Below are 24,598 nucleotides of genomic sequence, written 5' to 3' on the forward strand. Positions count from 1 at the left end.
GTCCATATTCAGGTTTTCCGTGATTTCCTTAAATCGCTTAAGGCCGGTTGGTTTCTCCGAAATGTCGTGGCCTGTCTCGTTCCCTGGACTTGCTCAATCTGAGCTCCTCTTTGGCGTGGCGTTAAGCCTCTGTCTTCGGTCCTTCCTCAGTCTTACTCAGAAAGCCTCACTCATAGCAGTTATCGTTCATTTGGCCTTCCGCTATCCAGGAGAGCGCAGGAATGCTGTCCAAGGCCCATGCACCGCAAGAACCACACCATCGTCAATACTGAAATCGTACGGAGTCTTAAACGAAATCTGAATTGAAGCGAAGATTTCTTGGTGGAGATAACACGGCTTTTCTTATGTTTTGGACGGAGAGTCAGCGACAGGAGAAGAAGGAACCTACGCGTGCCCCGAAAGAGTTGTGTTGGCCCTTGCTGTTCATTTGATATAGTAATGAACCAGCAGACAATAACATTAGAAATCTCAGACCTTTCGAAAATGATGTAGTTACCGATAATGATATACCGTCAGGTATAAAAGCCTCACAAATATTCAGTTATATCTGGAAAAGATTTCCAAGTGGTGTATAGATTGGACACGCGTTTTAAATCTTCACAAATATAAAATTGTGCACTTCATACGAGAAAAAAGTAGTATCCTATATCTACAACATCAGTGAGCCACAACTGGAATTAACTAACTCATACAAATAATTGGACTTGAGAGAAGGTGAATTTCTTAGGCAAGATCGCTAGTAAGCAACCTTTATTGTTGATTTCTGGTTTCGGTAAGCATGATTACCATCTTCAGTTCTGGGTAAAAGTTATTACATGTCTCCCATACCAGTTACACAAGTACTCTTTTTAAAAACATCTTCAGTTATGTGAAGGTCGAGATGAACGCTGCATCGACAAGTCAAGGTTAACACAGCAGTATACAAAGTAATTCGCGAAATGCTCGTGCCACATACGACACACTACTGTGTACTTCACTGCAGCTAGCATGGAGTGCACGGTACTGTGTGATACGGGACACGAGCATTTCGCGAATTAGTCTTCATGCTCTGGTGTTAACCTTGACTTGACGATGCATCGTTTATCGTGACCCTCACATACCTGGCGATGTTTTTAGAAAGAGTACTTGTACAACTGCTCTAGGAGACATGTAATAACTTTTATCGAGATCCGAAGATGGTAACCATGCTTACCGAAACCGGTAACAAGTTATAAAAATTGTTTGCAAGGGAGCTTGGCTAAGTTGTTCACCCACTCTCGAGTAATTATTGCACATTTCCCCACTACTACTCAAGACGAGTTAACTAATTTGTAGGCATATGAAATGTAATGATCACGTAGGCTCAATCATAGATACGCTTCGAAGCCGGTTTCTATAAGGTACCGCGGTATTTCTTAGCCACAGCTGAGCTGCATTCTCTGCAGTATAAGCCGATCTCCCCGACGCGGACATCTGTGTTAGCTAGTTACTTGCTGTACCTACCTTTCGCCCGAATACATCGCACAGCTGTCCCGGAGAAGCAATCAGATCGGGCAGCAAAGCCGGTAGATAGCGGTACAATATTTAAAATGCGAGTGGCCTGCGGTGTGACCTTCGGATGACTCCCCTTATCTTGCGGCATGGTTCCAATTGGGCTGCTTGTACCTCCGTGCCGTGTGCAAGAGACCATGGTTCAGCAGACCCAGCGCGAGATTTCTCCTGGCGCCCGCTGTCCTGTTTACCCTGCTCTGCTAGTAGTCTCATGACACTTGAATCCGCCAGAGCTCTTTGGTTGTGGAGTGCAACTATCCCTTACAGGTGCCTATAACTCGAAGTGTGAAAAAAACACACTTTGTGTATGTGTTTTTTTTAAGAAAACATGTTTGGCGACTGCTGTCACAAGTTAAAGATAAAGGTTGTGTCCCTCGTAATGTCCTATAAAAAAGTATCGTCATATATCGTAATGCGTCTCCTTGTCGGTAAAGATGCTGAAACTACGGACAAAGTCTGCCTGCACAGCCCAGTTTTAGTACAGTCGTGTGATGTGTACTAGGCAGAATATCACAACTAATCTGTTGCATCCCACTCAAAAAAGAATACTTTTCTTTTCAGAAAGTTAATTGCTATAATAAGAGTAGAAAGTCTCAAGTATTAACCATAAAGGAAAATGATCGCCACTTTGCGTGTTACGAATTCTTGAAAACCTTTAAGAATTTTTATATACATACTAGCTAACCCGACATTGCTTAGGTATTCATTTTGCCAATTTTCTATTAGAAACGGAAATAAAAAATTTGCGGTGTTGGTAATTAATATCGAAAAAATTTTATTTCCATGTATTCGTGAAAACACATTTGAAATTATGGAACTGTCGTACAAAGAAATATGCATAATGTACAAATGTATAAGTACAACTGCTTCGCATGTCTACAAAGCGATTTTGTAAACGTCTCTATGGCAACGCCTCTTCTTAGCTCTACAGACAGCTGTTTTCGCCTACAGCCGTTTGCGCTTGGCAGTTGAAAGCTGTCGAAAGCGCTGTCGTGTCAGGAATTTCCGTAAGTTACTCGACTGTAGGAATGTTTTAGTACTAAAGAATAAATGAATTAAAACTTCATGCACGATGCGGCATTTGTAGCATATCTCAGCGTTTATGACGACGTATCTTTTGAACTATATGTCATGCGGATACAGTTAGTAGCAAAGAAGTAATAAATTTAAACGTCATGGATGATGTGGTAGTCCTTCACGCATCTCACTGTTTATGGCGTCATATCTCTTGAACTATGATAGGTAGGAGGTTCTTACCCCAACAGCGATTGTCACCTGACAGTAAGGGATATGTGTACCAAGTTTGGTTGATTCGGTCCATCGGTTTAGGAAGGGATGTTGAACACACACACACACACACACACACACACACACACACACACACACACACACACACTTTTATAATATGTATGGATCCAGTGTTACAGGTGCCACATTACATAAAACAGCCTCTGGAGTATGTTTACGAATACATTGTTTGCAAAAGCTACTATACAGGGTGAGCATAAGATCTTTCTCTGATTACAGAAACTTATTTCCAAAGAACTATGCTACATAGTCATGTAGTTTGCTGCAAACGGAAGCTTAACACGTAAATTGTTGTATGGATTATTGCGGAAATCTTCCAACTGGCAATGGATCTAAGTAAAAGTCCATCAACATCCTTTAATTTCCGGATTGTGTGTCGTTTTAATTTCCGGATTGTGTGTCGTTTTAATTTCCGGATTGTGTGTCGTGAAATCTGCCCTACCAATACAGATAATCTGGGAAGAAGCCTGTTTGGTGGATCATCGTCACACTGTGAAACAATGCTAAGGCGTGTCTAAAGCCACCGAGAGACAACTGATAAGATTACCATGAGTGCTGGTTTTCAGCGAAATATCTAAGTGATAAACATAGATACATATGTTCCTGGAAGTTATTAATTTTTTTTATGGAAAGAATTTCGCCCTTTGCTGTGATGCAATAGAATTTAATATTTTAAAGAGCCACCTCACCCGAACCAAATTTACAAGTGCCGCACTTGCGACAATCCCCGCACGTGGCTCTCAGGTAGGTGTCAGGAATACGTACACCATTTCGACGCAAGCGTCATTGCGGTTGTTGCGCGCCGTTTAAGAGCCAATATATCATTACGAGAAAATCTATTTTCTGGAGACAGTTCATTTTGCCCTATTGTAACTAACTTGCCGCTAATGTTCCCCTTAAAGTGGGCAAGTGATACTGGCAATTGTTTTCATGTTTCCATCTCGTCTGATGTCTCCTCCAGTCAGTGAGCGTGGTGCGGCGTTGATCTTTCTGGTTATACAACAGAGATAGAGAGATAGAAGGCATGTCGGTCGCTATCTGAATCAGTTATTCCTTACACATCGTTCTACATATCCACAAAGATCGGCTACATTTCTTTCTGTACTTTGTAATTTTCGCGCACTTTAGAGTAAGAAGTAAAAGAGATATGGCGATAACCTGCGACGCTATATATTCTATCTTTCCTAAGACGAATATGCTTGTCCCGGTTTCCAGAAGTAATGACTCCCTCTTCGTTGTAATAGATTATTCATCTTTCTCAATTCGATATTTTCAGTTTTTTTTCACAGGAAATCGAAAATAAATTTTCAATTTATATTGTCGCTGTCACTCGCCAGGTCTGAAAACTGCACGAATGTGTAATCTTTGTTTGTATTTCAATCTTTTCTTTGTCTTCCATTTATAGGCGCAAGGTCAGCAGTTTCTATGATATCTTTATTTTTCAGAATCTTCCTAGATCCAATGTGACTTTCTTTTCTTTTGTATATTTTTGTCATTATCAGACCTCACACTGATCGTAGAGAAATAGGTGGCACAATGGTTAAGGCCCTGCGCTCATATTCGGAAGTACCAAGTATCTAATCGCCGTCTTGATTTAACGTTGCCCGTCGTATGCATAATTGACTTCAGGCGAATGCCACCTATGACGAGAATCACTATTTGTACCTGAATGTGCCTTGAAGCAGTGACTAATTTAAATATTCTTCTCGTGCCACAATGGCTTTTTCCAAGTATGGCATCTTCTCTTTTGACTTCTTTTAATACAGTGCTCGCTGAAGTCAACTGAATATTGCCGTTGAACTCGAAATATCTCTCTCGCCTATCAACCTTTACCTTTCAGTACATACTATTGAATACGCCTTACTCATTTTATTCTGCTCTATTGTAGTGAACCAGTAAAATGAAACAGAATGTGTTATTAATGCCACACTTTACTGTTATAGGGGGGTTGACAAGGGTTTGTTTCAATCCTGAAAAATCATATGACGGTTATCTTAACTCAGTCTTTTCAGTGTTGCTGCCACTTAGTCTTCATGCTTAAATGTTGAGAAAGGCAAGAAATTTATTCATAGAAACTCCAGAGCAGTTCATTTATTTTCTGTGACTGATGATGGACAGCTGCCTAACCTTGGTATTGCTGTCTGCGCAACGCAGTAGATACGGAGTACGTGACAGTATATGCGCACAGTGGACGCACCTGGCTTCAACTTTCTGGTGATGATGAAAATGGAGCTAGCCAGTCGCGACGTCACATGCCTCAGTGTATAAACGGCATTTTATGGTGAGACAAAATTAACTTTGACGACGATAAGAGAAAAAGAGGTGGGGCGACAGTATTAATAATTGCGATCGTACTCGGGGAGATAAAGACGCTAAAAGCTTGCTGCTGCGTACCAGCTTGTAGCACTGTTTGGATATTTCCACTACCATACATGAGTGCTTTGTACGTTGTTATCTTCGTTGACTCATAAGATCAATGTAACGATTACGTAACTTACCTACGTACACCGTCCAGAAATACCCAAAGAAAATGATGAGGGTGATTAATGACAGTAAAATCATTGTCACCATGCGAATCCATTACACACCACACACACACACACACACACACACACACACACACACACGCGTACTCTCGTTCCGACTAAGGTTTTCGCCAGGTATTGCTTGGTGGTTAAGCAACTGCCTTAAGTGGTAATCCCTCTCCATTTACTCCCACATGAAAACCATTCCACCCTTCCATCAGCTTGCCTCTTAATGGGCCGAAGAGAACCCTGGCTCTTTAATGGAACGGACATCAAACAACCCGCTCTACTTTTTGGGAGAGGGGAAAAACTGTCCATTCTACACTCCTGGAAATGGAAAAAAGAACACATGGACACCGGTGTGTCAGACCCACCATACTTGCTCCGGACACTGCGAGAGGGCTGTACAAGCAATGATCACACGCACGGCACAGCGGACACACCAGGAACCGCGGTGTTGGCCGTCGAATGGCGCTAGCTGCGCAGCATTTGTGCACCGCCGCCGTCAGTGTCAGCCAGTTTGCCGTGGCATACGGAGCTCCATCGCAGTCTTTAACACTGGTAGCATGCCGCGACAGCGTGGACGTGAACCGTATGTGCAGTTGACGGACTTTGAGCGAGGGCGTATAGTGGGCATGCGGGAGGCCGGGTGGACGTACCGCCGAATTGCTCAACACGTGGGGCGTGAGGTCTCCACAGTACATCGATGTTGTCGCCAGTGGTCGGCGAAAGGTGCACGTGCCCGTCGACCTGGGACCGGACCGCAGCGACGCACGGATGCACGCCAAGACCGTAGGATCCTACGCAGTGCCGTAGGGGACCGCACCGCCACTTCCCAGCAAATTAGGGACACTGTTGCTCCTGGGGTATCGGCGAGGACCATTCGCAACCGTCTCCATGAAGATGGGCCGTCTTCCGCTCACGCCCCAACATCGTGCAGCCCGCCTCCAGTGGTGTCGCGACAGGCGTGAATGGAGGGACGAATGGAGACGTGTCGTCTTCAGCGATGAGAGTCGCTTCTGCCTTGGTGCCAATGATGGTCGTATGCGTGTTTGGCGCCGTGCAGGTGAGCGCCACAATCAGGACTGCATACGACCGAGGCACACAGGGCCAACACCCGGCATCATGGTGTGGGGAGCGATCTCCTACACTGGCCGTACACCACTGGTGATCGTCGAGGGGACACTGAATAGTGCACGGTACATCCAAACCGTCATCGAACCCATCGTTCTACCATTCCTAGACCGGCAAGGGAACTTGCTGTTCCAACAGGACAATGCACGTCCGCATGTATCCCGTGCCACCCAACGTGCTCTAGAAGGTGTAAGTCAACTACCCTGGCCAGCAAGATCTCCGGATCTGTCCCCCATTGAGCATGTTTGGGACTGGATGAAGCGTCGTCTCACGCGGTCTGCACGTCCAGCACGAACGCTGGTCCAACTGAGGCGCCAGGTGGAAATGGCATGGCAAGCCGTTCCCCAGGACTACATCCAGCATCTCTACGATCGTCTCCATGGGAGAATAGCAGCCTGCATTGCTGCGAAAGGTGGATATACACTGTACTAGTGCCGACATTGTGCATGCTCTGTTGCCTGTGTCTATGTGCCTGTGGTTCTGTCAGTGTGATCATGTGATGTATCTGACCCCAGGAATGTGTCAATAAAGTTTCCCCTTCCTGGGACAATGAATTCACGGTGTTCTTATTTCAATTTCCAGGAGTGTATTTGACCGTTCTGCAAAATCTCCCGTGCTTTCCGCCAGAATGGTAGTGTTGTCTGCAGTGATTCTTTTCGTAGATATCTCATCCCTATATACTTTTATATGTAGTGCATTAAAAAAATTACTTCCTTCGCGGTTTCAAACTACGATCTTCAAACTACATGCTTGCCAGACACCTTGTTTTTTGTCATTTGTTAGTTATTTTTTGTGACCAAGAAATCCGAATTTTTGGGGGAAGAGGGGAGGCAGTAGCTCAAAAACTGCCTGTAAAAGGTGTTATCGAGGCGCACTGATGTCACGTTGCAACACAGTAACATCTTAGTAGCGTCAAGGCTACCAAGTGCGGCGTTGTTAGTGCTGCATGCCGAGCTGCACTTTTTAGAGTAACTCTACATGTTTTAATCCCAGGTAGTACGAGGATAATCCCAAAAGTAAGGTCGCCTATTTTTTTAATAAGTACAGAACTCTGTTTGTGTGGCAGTTGGTCACACTGTTATGAAGAGTGCTTCACGCGCTGTGTGTAAACATGCGCACACTGCACTGAGGCGCTGTCTTGGCTTGGCAGCCGTTGAGAATGGATCTCCCGTTGGATGTTACCGCCTAGTGCGAATTGCGCACAGTTATTCGGTTTTTGAACGCAAAGGGCACTGCGCCGATTGAAATCCATCGCCAATTGACGGAAGTGTATGGTGAGTCGTGCATGGATGTCAGAAATGTTCGTAAGTGGTGTAGAGAGTTTGCAGCTGATCGGACCGAAATTCACGACGAACAAAGGAGCGGGAGACCGTCGATTTCTGAGGATACAGTGTTGAAGGTTGAGCAAAGCATGCGTGAAGATCGGCGGATCACCCTGGATAATCTCTGCACGTTGGTTCCTGAGGTTTCCCGAAGCACCGCTCACAGAATTTTAACGGAAACATTGAACTACCGGAAGGTGTGCGCAAGATGGGTGCCACGCATGCTGACTGAGGGTCACATGCGGCAATGAGTTGATACTTCCTGCGCATTTCTTCACCGCTTTGCAGCCGAACAGGACAACTTTCACGGGTGACTAAACTTGGGTATACCACGCCAGTGGCGGCATTCCTCTTCGTCAAAGCCGCGGAGCTGGCGGCGAGCTGGTATGACATGGGCATACAAAACCTGCCACAGCGTCTACAAAAATGCGTCGACAGAAATGGTGATTATGTCGAAAAATAGCTAAATGTTCAAGCTGTAAACTGATGTAAACGATTGTAGAAATAAACAGGTCTATGTACTTATAAAAATAGGAGGCATTACTTTTGGGATTGCCCTCGTAATTTGAGGCTATCTGGGAAATATTTATGAGCGTCGGAGATTCATCTGATGCAGTGGCGATAGGTCCATAGTGCCGTTTGTGAAAACGTCAAATCATTGGCGTGAGGAAGACCATTTGCCGAATTGACCAGATACAATATTTTACCGCATTAGTTAACGAGAAGCTGTTGTCTTCTCTTTTAACTCGGTGAAATATTAGTTTTAGTTCATATTAAGTGAAAATAAAGCCAATTTCGTTGCTGAACATGAGCTATTAGCCGTGTATTGATATAACATTCTGTAGTAGCACATATCTGTTTCTTTGTGGTGCTGTATTCCTTAAAAGAAAATCGGGATTTTGCGAGCACTCGATCTTTAACTACCAATAAAGTGACACAGGGTTGATCCGTAGTTCTTTTTAGTAGCCACCATATGAGTGTTTATCTGACTTTCGTAACAAGAGACAACTGAGTTCTTAGTAGTATTTGCCCCCAGTCGTGTCCTGGCGTGGTTCGTAGTAAGTTCGTAGATTTTCGAATAATTATTCACACTAAGAATGACCCCACCTCTTAAAAAAAAAAAGCGAAGTTAAACTCTAAAGTTGTGTTGAAGCCTAGAACGTCAGAAAGGGAATAGGAAGGAACATTAGGATTTAACGTAAAATTGGCGGTGAGGTAATTAGAGATTTGACATAAGCTCGGACTGGACAAAAACGAAGAAAGGAAACGGTTGTTGCTGATTTCAAGGAACTGTCTTAACATTCACCTGAAATAGTTAGGAGGATAAACAAAGAAAAAGTTACAAAAGCATGGTCGAGCAGTGATTTGAACATACCTCGTCCTAAATGAGAAACAAATGTCTTAGCTATTGTGCAACTCAAGCCTGATAGTTGCTAAAGGAAATACGCTCCTCACTTGGCCGCCTAGGAAATTATTATGGTCGTCGTCTAGCGACTGTCCTTGCTTGTGGTGTAGGTGTTGTTGGTGAAATAGAGAGCCACTCCACGTAGAAAATTCGCATCCACGTATGTGTGTCTAGTAAGTGAGAAACTTGATTGGCTTTGCCAGAGTCTGCGTCTTTTTTTACTTTACGCTCCGTGTCCACCTAATCTTGTCGAACGCATCAACTCCACCTGAAGTAGAGCTAGGCATCTTCTCCTGATTGGAGCCAGCCATCTTCTGCTAGACAGTCTGGCCTATTTAATACTTATTTGATTTATCTTTTGCTGTTGACCGTGAATGATTTGTCGAGGAAGATTGGGTATCCTTGTTTGCTGGACGTGGTCAAGGAATTTAAGCCACCAAAAAGGTCAGCATACTTGACAAGATGTGTTCCATTACACCCTCGCTCAGTAATCCATATATAGTTTTCTGTAGCTTCCCGAAATCACATGAGGGCGATAGCAAGATGGCTACTTACACTCTTATTTAGGGTCTATAGTGCGTCTGTAATGAATTAGACATGTACATGACCGTAAGTGTGGCCTGTGTCCGTTGTCCCGCAACTGGAAACACTTTGCTAGTTATACGAGACACCTCGTCGCTTCTGTGAACTTCGAGCACTTTCTATTACGTAAGGAAGCAGGGAGAAATTTTGTTGCGCAATCCACAAAGAATCTGTGGTAGACTAAATTACCAAAATGTTGTATTTTTCGCGTCCTACTGTAATCGATGGCAAATAATTTCTGAACGCAGCTTTACTTGCTACCGTCAATACACGAGGAAACATGAACTAATAGAAGTAGCCAAAGAGTACATACAATAAAGGTAAGAAATATTTTTGCACCGCTGCTTGAAGATAAGGTTCAAACGGATCAACTCCTGTCGGGTTTCCAGCCGCGTCAAGTAGTTGAAAAGCCTTAGACTACCGACAGAGTACTCCTCGCCCGTCGTCAAGTGGTACAGTCAGCACTTGACAATGACTGTGAATTTGTCGGTCGAAAGATCGTTGATTTTAAAGTACTTGACGCTGTTAAGTCCATGAGAATTTTGTCAGGATATATCGGGACGAAACCATGTAATCATAAAGCTCAGACAGCTAAGAGGACAGATGAATTAATACTGTAACTACATGGCGTCCCATAACAGATAACATCAGTTACTCAGTTTACAGGTGCAGTTAGAACATTGTCCCGAGAAGCTACCGTGTGTCAACATGAGGAAACAAGGAGACCGCCGCCCGGTGGACTGTTCAGAATTCTGTCCATCAAAATAAGGAAGCAGCGCCGTCGACACGATAAGATTACGGCTCTCGCATCATCCGTAGAACAACATTCGTTTAGCGCTATCGGTGAGAAATGAGCACAAGATAGTAGTGTAGAAAGTGCATCTGACCAAAGCAGATTGGCTTTGTCCAGTTTTAGTGACCAATTTCAATTCCTAGAAAATAGACTTTCCCGCGGGCATGGGTGTGTGTGTTGTTCTTAGCATAAGTTAGTTTAAGTAGTGTGTAAGTCTAGGGACTGATGACCTCTGCAGTTTGGTCCCTTAGGAATTCACACACAATTGAACATTAGGAGCTGAAGGGAATACTGAAAGGCCTCTCCTGATAGCACAATAACTACTTTAGAACTATTAATCACAGCATATTATGTGCTCTGGTGTTTGGTGAGAGCATCACTATTAAAAAGAAGATCATCGATGTGTTGTACTGTGCCGGAATCGTGCAACTGTCTCCTTTTATTTAGTGTATAAATATTATATTTTAGTTGGAAAGGGGCGATATACGCGATAATATTTCAGAGAAAGCGTGCGTTTTCGAGCACTTTTTTTGCGAGTATTAACTTTGAGGAGTCATAAAAACCTGACCATAATTAGGAGAAAAATTTCCTTTGCGCTGTCCAAACTTACAACCATTCTTTATTTAGCGGATTTTGCTGGTTTCCGAGTAGTCATTTTGTTGTAATAATAACAAATGTAGATGCCGTAATTCGCCTAATGCTGATATGTATGAACAACATGAAAAAGTGTAAATGTTGACTTTCACTGATTTTATGTTTTCAGTCACACACCACATCAAGCGCTAATGCCAAGTGTTTAATTTATTTGCTTTGTGTCCTTACGCCCCGCGTGCTGACGTATACTATGCTGCCAGACCTCTGAACAGTATTCCCATTTCAGTGCTCAGTTTTCCAGTGTTTACATGGGGGCTTCCCGTCAGATAAGGAAGAATTGTGCTGTCATTCGTACATTGTTTTGCACTCGTGTGAGAGTGTCTTCGTGATATAATTAGGTCCCCTGTTCTTGTGGGAAACCATGAATCACTTACGGACTTGTGAAAAGTCCAGGGTGATCATTACGCGTGCTTTCTTTGAGGCCGAAGAAGTACAGTGTGTGACCAGTTCCGTATCACAGCCGGTAAAGGCGACTTCTGAATGTCTCGGTATTAGTGTCTTGTATCGCCAAGAAGAAGAGTACTAGCAGACGACGGGAATTTACATTGGACGAGTTTACACTGGGCGTCATAAGAAGGAAAATCCACGAAAAGCAGTGTCCAACAGTAGCAGCTTCATTGGAAAAGCTGAAGTGTAAGACTTCCCTGATACTCGGGAATTGGGCTTCAAGTACAAAAAAAGTTCAGCAAAATCCATGCTGATGGAAAACGACCGAGTAGCAGTAAAATAAACGAGAACTCGCGCGAATTAAGACACTCGCCAAACATAGGGCGGACTATTTATTACACTGATGAGAGTTGGTGTGCCGAAAATCATTCCAAGAGGATTAGATTGCAGAAAAAAGTGTTTTATGCACCTGAAAATGTATAAGATTGCCGCAGAGCAAGTGTTAGAGTGGAATGACCGAAAACGAATTTAAACCCCGTCCGGGTCTTGAAAAATCGATTGGGAATGAAGATGAGTTCGTGCAAATGTCGGCTTATCTTTCATTGGGCAGAAGGAAGGTGCAGATTATGATTCTGAGGTGAATGCCAGACACTACGGAGATTGATTTAGGAGCGTTCTCGAAGAATTACCAAACGCATCTGCGATTGTTACAGATCGAGCTCCATACCGTACGATGATAAATCCAGTACCACGAAATCCATCTGTGAAATGGAGGAACGATTCTGTTATTGAATGGATGGGAAGCAATAACGTAGAGCTTCCATCTAACGTCACATCGTCGGAAGAATTTACTAAAGCAGTCGTACTGTAACATATGCGACCGCGCTTGAGCTCACAGGAATACCTTTTGGAAACTACACTGCGGTTGGTGGAGAAGGAAATTGAACTTATGTGGTTGCCAGTGGCCTACTGCAAATTCAACGCAACTGAACTTATTTGAACCTTTATCAAAGACATGGTAGCAAAGAAGAACAAGAGTTTTAAGATAAAAGATAATTTACAGTTTTGTAGCTCCACTCTCGGAAGTGTTTACCAAAGTGTCTGCAAGAATTCAGGGGGTCATGTGCACAAATTTGAAAACAGGTATGCACAAAGAGCCCATTGCACTGGAACCATCGCTGATCCAAGTAGACGACTGTAATAGCAGCAAGGAGACTGCAGACAGCGGCGAAATCGATAAGGTGTGTTTTATTTCAAGTTATCAATTTTTTCCCTGCAAAATTTATTCGAGCTAATCGAATTTTCATTTACTGTTAAAATATACAGTACTGTTCATTGTTCATTTATTGAGAACTGATTGTATATCGAGCGTTCACTTGCAGTTTCTCATTTTGTTGCCCCCTCCCATTCTTCGCCCATGAATAGGCACTTATCGCGCATTAGAACGATGGCGCCGCCCTAGTATTGACAACGACGCTCCACCACAGCCTCACATACGCTGCGGCCCCTAAGGTCCAAAGGCATTTACTTTACAATCTCTTAACTGAAAGGCACGGAGAGTGTTCATTAATGATGACATACAACGGGACCGACAGAAGTGCAAGCCTTACACGCTTGCTTTCTGCCACTAGCTACAATTGTAAGCTCAATCGCAGCATCTTGCGTTTGGCAGTATAGCGATGAAACGACTAATCAGGAAATAACGAGAAACCGCTTGCAAATAGAAAAACTGTGCAAGGGAAATTTTTCTCCTATGTATGGTCTGGTTTCTATGGGCTCTTCAAAGTCGACAATAACAAAAAAAAGCGCGAAAAAAGCACGCTTTCCCTTAAATGTCATCGCTTATGCTGTCCCCTTTTCAACTAAAATATGATATTCATACACCAAATAAGTTATTCATTTCCTAGATTCTGGCAAGGTACAATACATCGATGTCCGTCACGCGATGCAACCAGAAAATGAGCTCAAACTCAAGCGTCAATTGTTTCGGAATGGATATTAGTTACCGGTGCGACGCTCCGTAAGAGTATTTAACAGGAGAAAGTATTTAAGAATTGCAACTCAGGGATGGTTGTTGTGTGCGTTTAACATTAAGTAGTCGTAGCTGCTGTTCGGGTAGCGCCACGCGACAGCGGGGTTGTTAGGATCCAAATATGTTATATATAACGTCTCAAATCGACATCTGTTTTTCTCGACACATACTGATCGTACAGTGGCGAATGAGGTATCGTTAGAAAAAATTTTTAACCGGCTTCTGACATTGCGTGCAGATTTTGCCCTTAAACTTACAATTTGTGAAAAATTTCAACATATAAGAGACTTAACTATCATAGGCAAAAGGGCTTCATGGATGAGAGACTACCTTTTCATATTATTAGACATGTTATTAAAGTACTTAAGTGTTTTTAAAGCTGCATCTATGGACATAAGATATTTGACTTATCGGTTAGAAATAACAAAATACGTGCTTTTTTTTGGGAAATGCAATAGCGGATGAATTTTGTAGAAAATAATTTTGTTATAGAAGAATTTTAAAGCTAAATCTATGGGAATTTAAATTTGGCTTCTCAGATATAAAAAAATAAGTTTCACAGTTTTTGGAAATTCAACCCGTATGGGGGGGAACGGGGATGAAAGATTGCATGGAAATATTTCATGTACAAGCATTTTTGAAGCTAAATCTATGAAAATTTGTATTTGGCTTCTCTAATAGAAATAAAACATACACGTCACTGTTTTTTTGAAATTCAACCCATAAGGGGGTAAAATAGGGGGCCTAATCTACGTCTACGTGATTACTCTGCTATTCACAATTACGTGCCTGGCAGAGGGTTCAGTGAATCACCTTCAAGCTGTCTCCTTACCGTTCCTTTCTCGAACGGCGTGCGGGAAAAACGAGCACTTAAATTTTTCTGTGCGAGCCCAGATTTTTCTTATTTTATCGTGATGATCATTTCTCCCCATGTAGGTGGGTGCCAACAGAATGTTTTCGCATTCGGAAGAGAAAACTGGTGATTGAAATTTCATGAGAAGATCCCGTCGCAACGATCTTTGACAGTGTAGGTTTCAGTGACTGAACCACAGATGATAGCAGACAGGCAAATGGAGTGTTCTGTCTGTACTAGTGCTTTAGCTCTACACTCAAGAGGGCAGTGAGCTGGAACACAATCGTGTAGTATCTGCCTTCGGTGGCACGTCTTCGAAAAGCAGTAGCAGTTTACATACGGGAAGTGCAGATATGCGTCATCTTTGAGGCGTCGTGGATGGATCATTGGTCTCATGAGGTGATCGCCATTAATTCCCACCCACACATTGAGGCATGATCGGTGCTGACGGTTCGCTGCCACCATATCATGAAGACTTTTCGTATCGCACAAGTGTATGTTGTGAAGGTTGCGATACCGCTCGTCGTGAACGTAGCCTCATCTGTGAATAGAATGGATGACAGAAGTCCCAGCACGGTCGTGGCTACGAAGACAAGGCCGTAGGTAATAAGGCCTGCGCGCATTGCAAGTGATACTGATAGCGGCAGTTGTGGAGAATGTTCCACACGGTCGTCCGGCTTACCCCGTGCTCCCGGGGGGCCACCTGTCTAGTGCTGATGCCCGGGATCGAAGACCTTTTATCTCCACATTCAAGTGGCTGTATCTCCCGTGGTAAAGCATTTCAGGCCATATGTCCATACGACCTTTTTTGCTGCTTATCTTCTCGGGGATCGTTTTCTCCACTTCATCTCCATTTAGCAAAATCACTCTACATGGTGTTACAAAAAGGTACGGCCAAACTTTTAGGAAACATTCCTCACACACACAAATAAAGAAAAGATGTTATGTGGACATGTGTCCGGAAACGCTTAATTTCCATGTTAGAGCTCATTTTAGTTTCGTCAGTATGTACTGTAGTTCCTCGATTCACCGCCAGTTGGCCCAATTGAAGGAAGGTAATGTTGACTTCGGTGCTTGTGTTGACATGCGACTCATTGCTCTACAGTACTAGCATCAAGCACATCAGTACGTAGCATCAACAGGTTAGTGTTCATCACGAACGTGGTTTTGCAGTCAGTGCAATGTTTACAAATGCGGAGTTGGCAGATGCCCATTTGATGTATGGATTAGCACGGGGCAATAGCCGTGGCGCGGTACGTTTGTATCGAGACAGATTTCCAGAACGAACGTGTCCAGACAGGAAGACGTTCGAAGCAATTGATCGGCGTCTTAGGGAGCACGGAACATTCCAGCCTATGACTCGCGACTGGGGAAGACCTAGAACGACGAGGACACCTGCAATGGACGAGGCAATTCTTCGTGCAGTTGACGATAACCCTAATGTCAGCGTCAGAGAAGTTGCTGCTGTACAAGGTAACGTTGTCCACGTCACTGTATGGAGAGTGCTACGGGAGAACCAGTTGTTTCCGTACCATGTACAGCGTGTGCAGGCATTATCCGCTGCTGATTGGCCTCCACGGGTACACTTCTGCGAATGGTTCATCCAACAATGTGTCGATCCTCATTTCAGTGCAAATGTTCTCTTTACGGATGAGGCTTCATTCCAACGTGATCAAATTGTAAATTTTCACAATCAACATGTGTGGGCTGACGAGAATCCGCACGCAATTGTGCAATCACGTCATCAACACAGATTTTCTGTGAACGTTTGGGCTGGCACTGTTGGTGATGTCTTGATTGGGCCCCATGTTCTTCCACCTACGCTCAATGGAGCACGTTATCATGATTTCATACGGGATACTCTACCTGTGCTGCTAGAACGTGTGCCTTTACAAGTACGACACAACATGTGGTTCATGCACGATGGAGCTCCTGCACATTTCAGTCGAAGTTTTCGTACGCTTCTCAACAACAGATTCGGTGACTGATGGATTGGTAGAGGCGGACCAATTCCATGGCCTCCACGCTCTCCTGACCTCAACCCTCTTGACTTTCATTTATGGGGGCATTTGAAAGCTCTTGTCTACGCAACCCCGGTACCAAATGTAGAGACTCTTCGTGCTCGTATTGTGGACGGCTGTGATACAATACGCCATTCTCCAGGGCTGCATCAGCGCATCAGGGATTCCATGCGACGGAGGGTGGATGCATGTATCCTCGCTAACGGAGGACATTTTGAACATTTCCTGTAACAAAGTGTTTGAAGTCACGCTGGTACGTTCTGTTGTTGTGTGTTTCGATTCCATGATTAATGTGATTTGAAAAGAAGTAATAAAATGAGCTGTAACATGGAAAGTAAGGGTTTCCGGACACATGTCCACGTAACATATTTTCTTTGTTTGTGTGTGAGGAATGTTTCCTGAAAGTTTGGCCGTACCTTTTTGTAACACCCTGTATATTGCTGAATTATGACGTCGGGAAAGTTGTGGGCTTTTGTTACTACTATAGTTCTTAAATTAATGGCGTGACACATATGCTTCTTAAACGCTGCCAGCATCTCATAGACCTCTGGTTAGCGTTGCTGACCTATCACAGGGCTCTGGTTCGATTCCCGACCGGCCGGTGATTTTCTCCGCTCGGGACTGGATGCGTGTGTAGTACTCATCGTCATTTAATCATCACCAAAGCGCAAGTCGCAAAATGGCGTCAAATAAAAAGATGTGCGCTCGGTGGCCGGACGTCCCGAAAGTGGTCTTCCGGTCAAAAATCTCATACGCACGTTTCATTTCTTAAACGCTTTTCACTTCCTATATTTCTAAAAATGAATGTTATGCCAAAATCGATGTGCTACGTCCTGCAGTGAACAAATTGTTATATTAAAACACTGCATGTACTGTTTTATTATTATTATGCGGGCGGCTTGATAAATCTGGTAAAAAAAGCAAGAAAAAATGTATTTTCCATAAACAACTTGCCTTACTTCGTAACGTAGTCTCCTTTGATGTACGAGGGGCAGTTCAATAAGTAATGCAACACATTTTTTTTCTGAAACAGGGGTTGTTTTATTCAGCATTGAAATACACCAGGTAATTCCCCAATCTTTTAGCTACACAACACTATTTTTCTACGTAAACTCCATTCAATGCTACGGCCTTAGGCCACCTTGAAATGAGGGCCTGTATGCCTGCACGGTACCATTCCACTGGTCGATGTCGGAGCCAACGTCGTACTGCATCAATAACTTCTTCATCATCCGTGTAGTGCCTCCCACGGATTGCGTCCTTCATTGGGCCAAACATATGGAAATCCGACGGTGCGAGATCGGGGCTGTAGGGTGCATGAGGAAGAACAGTCCACTGAAGTTTTGTGAGCTCCTCTCGGGTGCGAAGACTTGTGTGAGGTCTTGCGTTGTCATGAAGAAGGAGAAGTTCGTTCAGATTTTTGTGCCTACGAACACGCTGAAGTCGTTTCTTCAATTTCTGAAGAGTAGCACAATACACTTCAGAGTTGATCGTTTGACCATGGGGAAGGACATCGAACAGAATAACCCCTTCAGCGTCCCAGAAGACTGTAACCATGACTTTACCGGCTGAGGGTATGGCTTTAAACTTTTTCTTGGTAGGGGAGTGGGTGTGGCGCCACTCCATTGATTGCCGTTTTGTTTCAGGTTCGAAGTGATGAACCCATGTTTCATCGCCTGTAACAATCTTTGACCAGAAATTGTCACCCTCAGCCACATGACGAGCAAGCAATTCCGCACAGATGGTTCTCCTTTGCTGTTTATGGTGTTCGGTTAGACAACGAGGGGCCCAGCGGGAACAAACCTTTGAATATCCCAACTGGTGAACAAGTGTGACAGCACTACCAACAGAGATGTCAAGTTGAGCACTGAGTTGTTTGATAGTGATCCGTCGATCATCTCGAACGAGTGTGTTCGCACGCTTCGCCATTGCAGGAGTCACAGCTGTGCACGGCCGGCCCGCACGCGGGAGGTCAGACAGTCTTGCTTGACCTTGCGGCGATGACGACACACGCTTTGCCCAACGACTCACCGTGCTTTTGTCCACTGCCAGATCACCGTAGACATTCTGCAAGCGCCTATGAATATCTGAGATGCCCTGGTTTTCCGCCAAAAGAAACTCGATCACTGCCCGTTGTTTGCAACGCACATCCGTAACAGACGCCATTTTAACATCTCCGTACAGCGCTGCCACCTGTAGGAAGTCAATGAAACTATACGAGACGAAGCGGGAATGTTTGAAAATATTCCACAAGAAATTTCCGGTTTTTTCAACCAAAATTGGCCGAGAAAAAAAATGTGTTGCATTACTTATTGAACTGCCCTCGTATATACACTTGATCCAGTGATCCTCCATCTTTTTGATCGCATAGGAAAAAAGGTTGTTTCAAATTCTCCAAAATACTCGTTGACTGCAAGTATCACTTCTTTATTCGATAAAAATTTCTTCCCACCAAGGCAAAGTCTCAAGTTATGGAACAGGAAGAATACTTGGGGCTAAGTCTGGTGAACAGGTTGGATGAGGAACCAATTCAAAGCCCAAGTTACGGCCTTTCATCAGTGCCATCGCTGACATGCGGGATGGTGCATTATCCTGGTGAAAGACCCCTTTTGTGCGTGCTAACCTTGGTCTTTTTTCAGCCATCTCAAGTTTAAAACGATCCAACAATGAATCATAGTAGGATCCACTTACGGTTCTCCCTTCTTCCAAGTAATCTATGACAAAGTAGTCTTTGCCTTCTTCGGTGCACTTTCACCAACCATTGCCCATTGCTGTGACTGCAGTTTTGACTCTGGTATGTAGTGATAGATCCAGGTTTCATTAGAAGTCACAAATTGGGTCAAAAAGTCTTACGGATTGCGATTAAAGGCAGCCAGCGCTGTACTGAAATATGCCGATGAGCTTTTGGTCGACTGTGAGCAATCGCAGTACCCATCTCACACGCAGCCTCTTCATAACCAACTTTCCAAGCAGAATTTTATGCACTCGCTCAGTTTATATACCTAGAGTCTCAGTAATTTTTATTCGGCGGTCTTGCACTACCGTATCATAGATTTTGTCAGTGGTTTCCTTTGTGGTGACCTCAGCCGAAGCGCGCTTCTTCTTCGGTGCTTCACTGATCACGTTTAAATTCATTAATTCAAAACTAAATGATCTTCAATTATGACTTCAGTCTGGAACCACGCGACCGCTACGGTCGCAGGTTCGAATCCTGCCTCGGGCATGGATGTGTGTGATGTCCTTAGGTTAGTTAGGTTTAAGTAGTTCTTCCAGATGTTAAGTCCCATAGTGCTCAGAGCCACTTGAACCACTTCAATGATGATGCAGAGTGCGTGTGACGTTCATCCCATTCTGTTTTGATTTGTCTGGCAGTCCAACATATCAAACGAAAATGTTTAATTATAGCACGAAGGTCGGTTTTCAGCCGCAGTCGATACATTGACGAATTCAAACGGCTGTCAACTATAAACTACTCGCTGCATAGTGTTGAAATTATTTACACTATCCTTGGAATAATCGAGCTTACCGATCATGAAGGCATCTCTGTTGCGTTGAAGGTAACAGCAAGTAATATCTGCGGGGGGGAGGGGTTGTGATAGTAAGACTGAGCCCCTCCCCTAGAACCGCGGCTTTGACCTGCGCCCCATAGGAATCCACACAATTTGTCGATGTGTGGAATTTTCCTAACCTTTGTTCCTGTCTGTGGGTTTCCCACTTTATAAACGGGCGAGAGTTTGGAGGAGAGACGTACTCGTAGAATCCGTCCAGCATTTAGCTTATAACAGTCAAGGAAGAAAGTTACCCAGAAGCTGCCTTCTCGAGAACGCCACTTTCACCTTCCCCTTCCCCGTGGCGCTTTGAAACGCTCGAGTATAATTGCTTCTGGAGGAAGAGAAGACAGTGCCGCGGAAGGATAGGACCAACCTCTCCTCTCCCAACCGCTTAGAACCGGCAGCGGCAGCAGGTGGTTGACAGCGCAAGAGCGGGCACTGCCAACAAAGAACTTGTTGTCGGAAGCACCTTAGTCGGCCTACGCGAAGAAAAGGAGTGTATGTGTGTGAGGCAGTCACGCTGTGGGTGGGGGAGGAGGAGGGGGACGGCGGAGAGCAGTCGGCCGTGACTCAACGCGACTGACAGAACGGCGTCTTGCGTCAGTGGTCGCGCGACCGGAGTACCAGCCAGCTGCAAGCGGCTGGACGTCAATGTGCGGCGGAGGGACCTGATTCCGTGCCCCGTAGTACGTGTTTTGTGTGTGTGTCCACGTGTTTCCGGCCAGTGTCGCCGCAGCATCAGTTTTAACTGAAATGCTGTGCTGACTGGTTGACTGTAGCTTCTGTTTCATAACACAAAGGTGGCTACAGCGTCTGTTTCATCTGGTTTGGGTGAGTACGACTGTACTATCTTGAAGAAGTTGCTGTATCGTCGTTATTATGTGACCACCGTGTTCACGACACCCAAAACGCAGTAGATACCGGCTCCCATGTTAATGCTGCGTTTCTTCTCAACACGGTGCGAGGTGGATCAGTAGTTAGCACACTGGACTCGCATTCGGAATGGCGACTGTTCAAATCCGCGTCCGGTCATCCAGATTTTAGGTTTTCCCTGATTTCCCTAAATCGCTCATCGCAAATGCCGGTATGGTTCCTTTGAGGCCGATTTCCTTCCCCATCACTGAAACAACCCGAGCGCGTGCTCCGTCATTAAATGACCTCGAAGTCAGCAGTACCGTAAACTCTCATCTTCTTTCCTTCCTTTCAACCTCCTTCACTGCCGCAAGGCTTTCGATGCAGTGCCGCACAGTCGCCTTGCCGAACTATTGGAACAGCTTTATGATTTTATTGGAGAATTCTTTTCGGACAGAACACAGCATTTTGTTCCCGGCAGTGTGGCCGAGCGGTTCTAGGCGCTTCAGTCTGGAACCGCGCGACCGCTACGGTCGCAGGCTCGAATCCTGCCTCGGGCATAGATGTGTGTGATGTCCTTAGGTTAGTTAGGTTTAAGTAGTTCTAAGTTCTAGGGGACTGATGACCTCAAATGTTAAGGCTCATAGTGCTCAGAGCCATTTGAATAACAGTTCGTTTTTAACAGAGAGATTTCACGTAGATGTAGATGTAGAGATTTTCATACAGAAAAATAACTTCGGGTGTACCATAGAAGACTGTTATAGGACCATCACTCTTCATAATATACACAAATGGCGTAGCGAATGACGTCGGAAGTTCCATGAAGATGTTGGCAGAAGACGCTGTTTTTTGTGGACAAGTCGCAACACCTGAAAACAGTAGCGAAATGTAAGAAGATCGGCAGAGGATCAACACTCGGTGCAGAGGTTGGTAGTTGAGGCTGAACAGAAATAAAAATGTAATGTATTACAGATAAATAGACAGAACTACCTAGCATTCGGGAGGACGACGGTTCAGTCCCGCGTCCGGCCACTATGATTTAGGTTTTCCGTGATTTTCAAAAATCGATTGAGGGAAATGCCGGTATGGTCCTTTCGAAAAGCCGCGGCTGACTTTCTTCCCTTACTTCCTGATGAGACTGATGACCTCGCTGTTTGGTCTCTTCCACCAAATCAGCCAATCAACCAACACAGCTACCTGTCACTGTATGATAACGCGAATGTGGAACAATCACTGGATGCGGTTACCTGCATTAAATATGTGGGAATATGCGTTTGAATCAGTTTGTTTAGGAAGGAAAACCCAAAATAATCGTAGGAAAGACAGATGCTACACACTAGATTGGACAGGGAGACCATGCTTACTTGTCATCAGCGATTTTATTCGAATTTGTGGCATATGCAGGACTTGGCCAGAGATTGTATTTTTAGCATTTTCGTAAAAGATGTGGAAAGAAAAGGCAAAGGAAAATGAGAGATTGCAAATAAAATTTCCAGAAAGGGATTGCAGAGCGGAAACGAGAACTTCATATGCCAAATTAGATAATTTTAATATTTTGCAATTGACGCTGCACATGTGCTGGGGTGATATTCGATGCAAAAGTAGAAGTAGCAGTAATTTTATCGGCATCGCTTCTTTTTACAATTACGTGGTTGTTGTAAAGATTCTAGAAAAAAGTGGTTTACATTCATTAAAACTTCTGTCGTCGAACTTTTAGGGAGCAACCCACCGCTAACTAAATTCCTTACGCTTGCATTACAATTCTTTCTTGGAAAGATGTTTGCAATCCCAAATTTTACTTTGCCTTTCGTTTCCATGCATTCTATGAGTAAGTACAACATACTGAGCATTATTTCGGTGTATATGCAGTGTAAGGAAAGGTAAAAACTGTAAATAAAAAAATAAAAATGTTTCCACACATTGTCTCGACCCCCACTACTCTCGGATTACCGTTCTGTGCTCTTTCCGCTGCGCCAAACGCTCCCTGGAAACTACATTAACACAAGTGGCTCATGCCTCACCCGATCCGCGCCAAGAATGATATTTTTGCTAAACGCTTGGCCATCTGGCGTTCTCACAGATTTATTGGAAAAATCCTCAAGAAGCATAGTCAGCCCACGGAGGAGGTAGCGTACAAAACCTTCGTTCGACCGATACTTGAGTACTGAATGTCAGCGTGGGCTCCTTGCCGAAAGAGGCACCGAGATTCTCACCCAACACCAGTGAAAGACGCTAACTACAGGAGTTGTGGATCACGATGTGCTTTGTTATTAAAATTCCTTGAAGAGTCAGCAAACACCCATTATATTGCTTCCTCATATTTATATCTCGCGAAAATACCATGAAGGTAAATTGCGAAAGATTCGAGCTCATACGGTGTCCTACCGTAAACCGTTCGTCCCGCGCATCACTCATGAAGGGAACAGAAAAAAGAGGCGAAGCAATAATGGTATTAATACCCTCAGCCACACCCCATGAGATTGCTTACGGAGTGTAGATGGGATGTGGAGCTGATTCGTAAATATGAATGAGTTTGGTTACGTTTGAGCATGTCTGTACAGCCTCTAGCTCCAAGAATCTATACAAAAGTCAATAGCGTTTAACAGAATATGTGTAATATCGATGGGTTCCATATTCATTTTTTGCTAATAACACTATTTAGGTGAAATTTTATCATTTCGGCAATTTGATACGCAATTAGATTTCGAAACGTCTTCTTTTTTGGAGTTGTGATGAAGTATTTATCAACCAAGAACGGTAACTTGAACAATGTACACAGAGCTAATTGGTGAAAATTTTGTGAAACTAGATTCCCATTAAGAGAGGGATTAAAATTTCCGTCAGGGCATTCCGAATCAGGTTTTCCGAGTATTTTCCTAAAATCTCTTAAGGGGAATGGTCATGTAGTTACTTGTAGGATGACAGTGTAGTTTTCGGGCTCAATCCTTGTCTACTTCGATCTTTTGATCTGAACTGATAGAATCCCAAACTGCAGACAGACCACTGTAATTTTATGTCTGTTGTTGTGGCACAGTAGAATGTTTACCTGTTGGCTGATTTTTGTCTAATTTATGAACAACCTTCAACCAGGCAAAAAAAAAAAAAAATGCTGTTGCTGCTGCGAGTGTGTCGTTCTTCAGTTAATCTTTGAATACCATTCACTGGTGGCCACAGAACCTGTTCGGACAGTTCTCCGAGGACTCGCTGATCTGGTTCGTTACGTCATCCACTACCAGCTTCTGGCAGCCACACGTGCTTGGACTGCTTCCTTTCGCACTGCCTGTATCAGGAGAGCGGGGTTGTTTGTATACATTTGTCCATTTGTCTCTGTTATTGTTTACATTGCTTGCTGACACAACCTTTAGAGGATTTATACATGTACGAGTACGTGTGCGATGAATGTTTGTACAGAACATAAGGGTCAATCCAGTTATTTCACTGATTAAATGGAGACTTTCATTCTGCAAATGAACAGGATACCACGTTGTGAATGTGATGACTTGAAAGAAGATGTTGCGCCTTAAACTTGTTCGTGGTAACTTTGTCGCGATATTCTCCTAGAGCACAGGAAAACAGCAAACGTTTGTTTTCTTATACACTAGACAGCATTGCTTTGATGTTGTGCGCCTGTGACGTTGCACGAAACAAG

The 24,598-nt window shown here is 44.0% G+C and overlaps 1 protein-coding gene across 10 annotated transcripts in view; it reads left to right on the forward strand.

Annotated features, from left to right (window-relative positions):
- The window catches only part of LOC126092574 (proton-coupled amino acid transporter-like protein pathetic), a 235,089-nt gene that overhangs the window by 164,521 nt on the left and 45,970 nt on the right, over positions 1–24,598 (forward strand). The window contains exon 1 of one of the 10 annotated variants that reach the window (XM_049908259.1): positions 20,728–20,928. The exons of the other annotated variants lie outside the window; for them this stretch is intronic. The gene's annotated coding sequence lies outside the window, so the exon portion shown is untranslated. Of the gene's footprint in view, positions 1–20,727; positions 20,929–24,598 lie in introns of those variants that run through there. 10 annotated transcript variants of the gene reach the window in all.

This window comes from Schistocerca cancellata, chromosome 7 (genome assembly GCF_023864275.1).
Source record: "Schistocerca cancellata isolate TAMUIC-IGC-003103 chromosome 7, iqSchCanc2.1, whole genome shotgun sequence".
Classification (NCBI taxonomy): domain Eukaryota; kingdom Metazoa; phylum Arthropoda; class Insecta; order Orthoptera; family Acrididae; genus Schistocerca; species Schistocerca cancellata.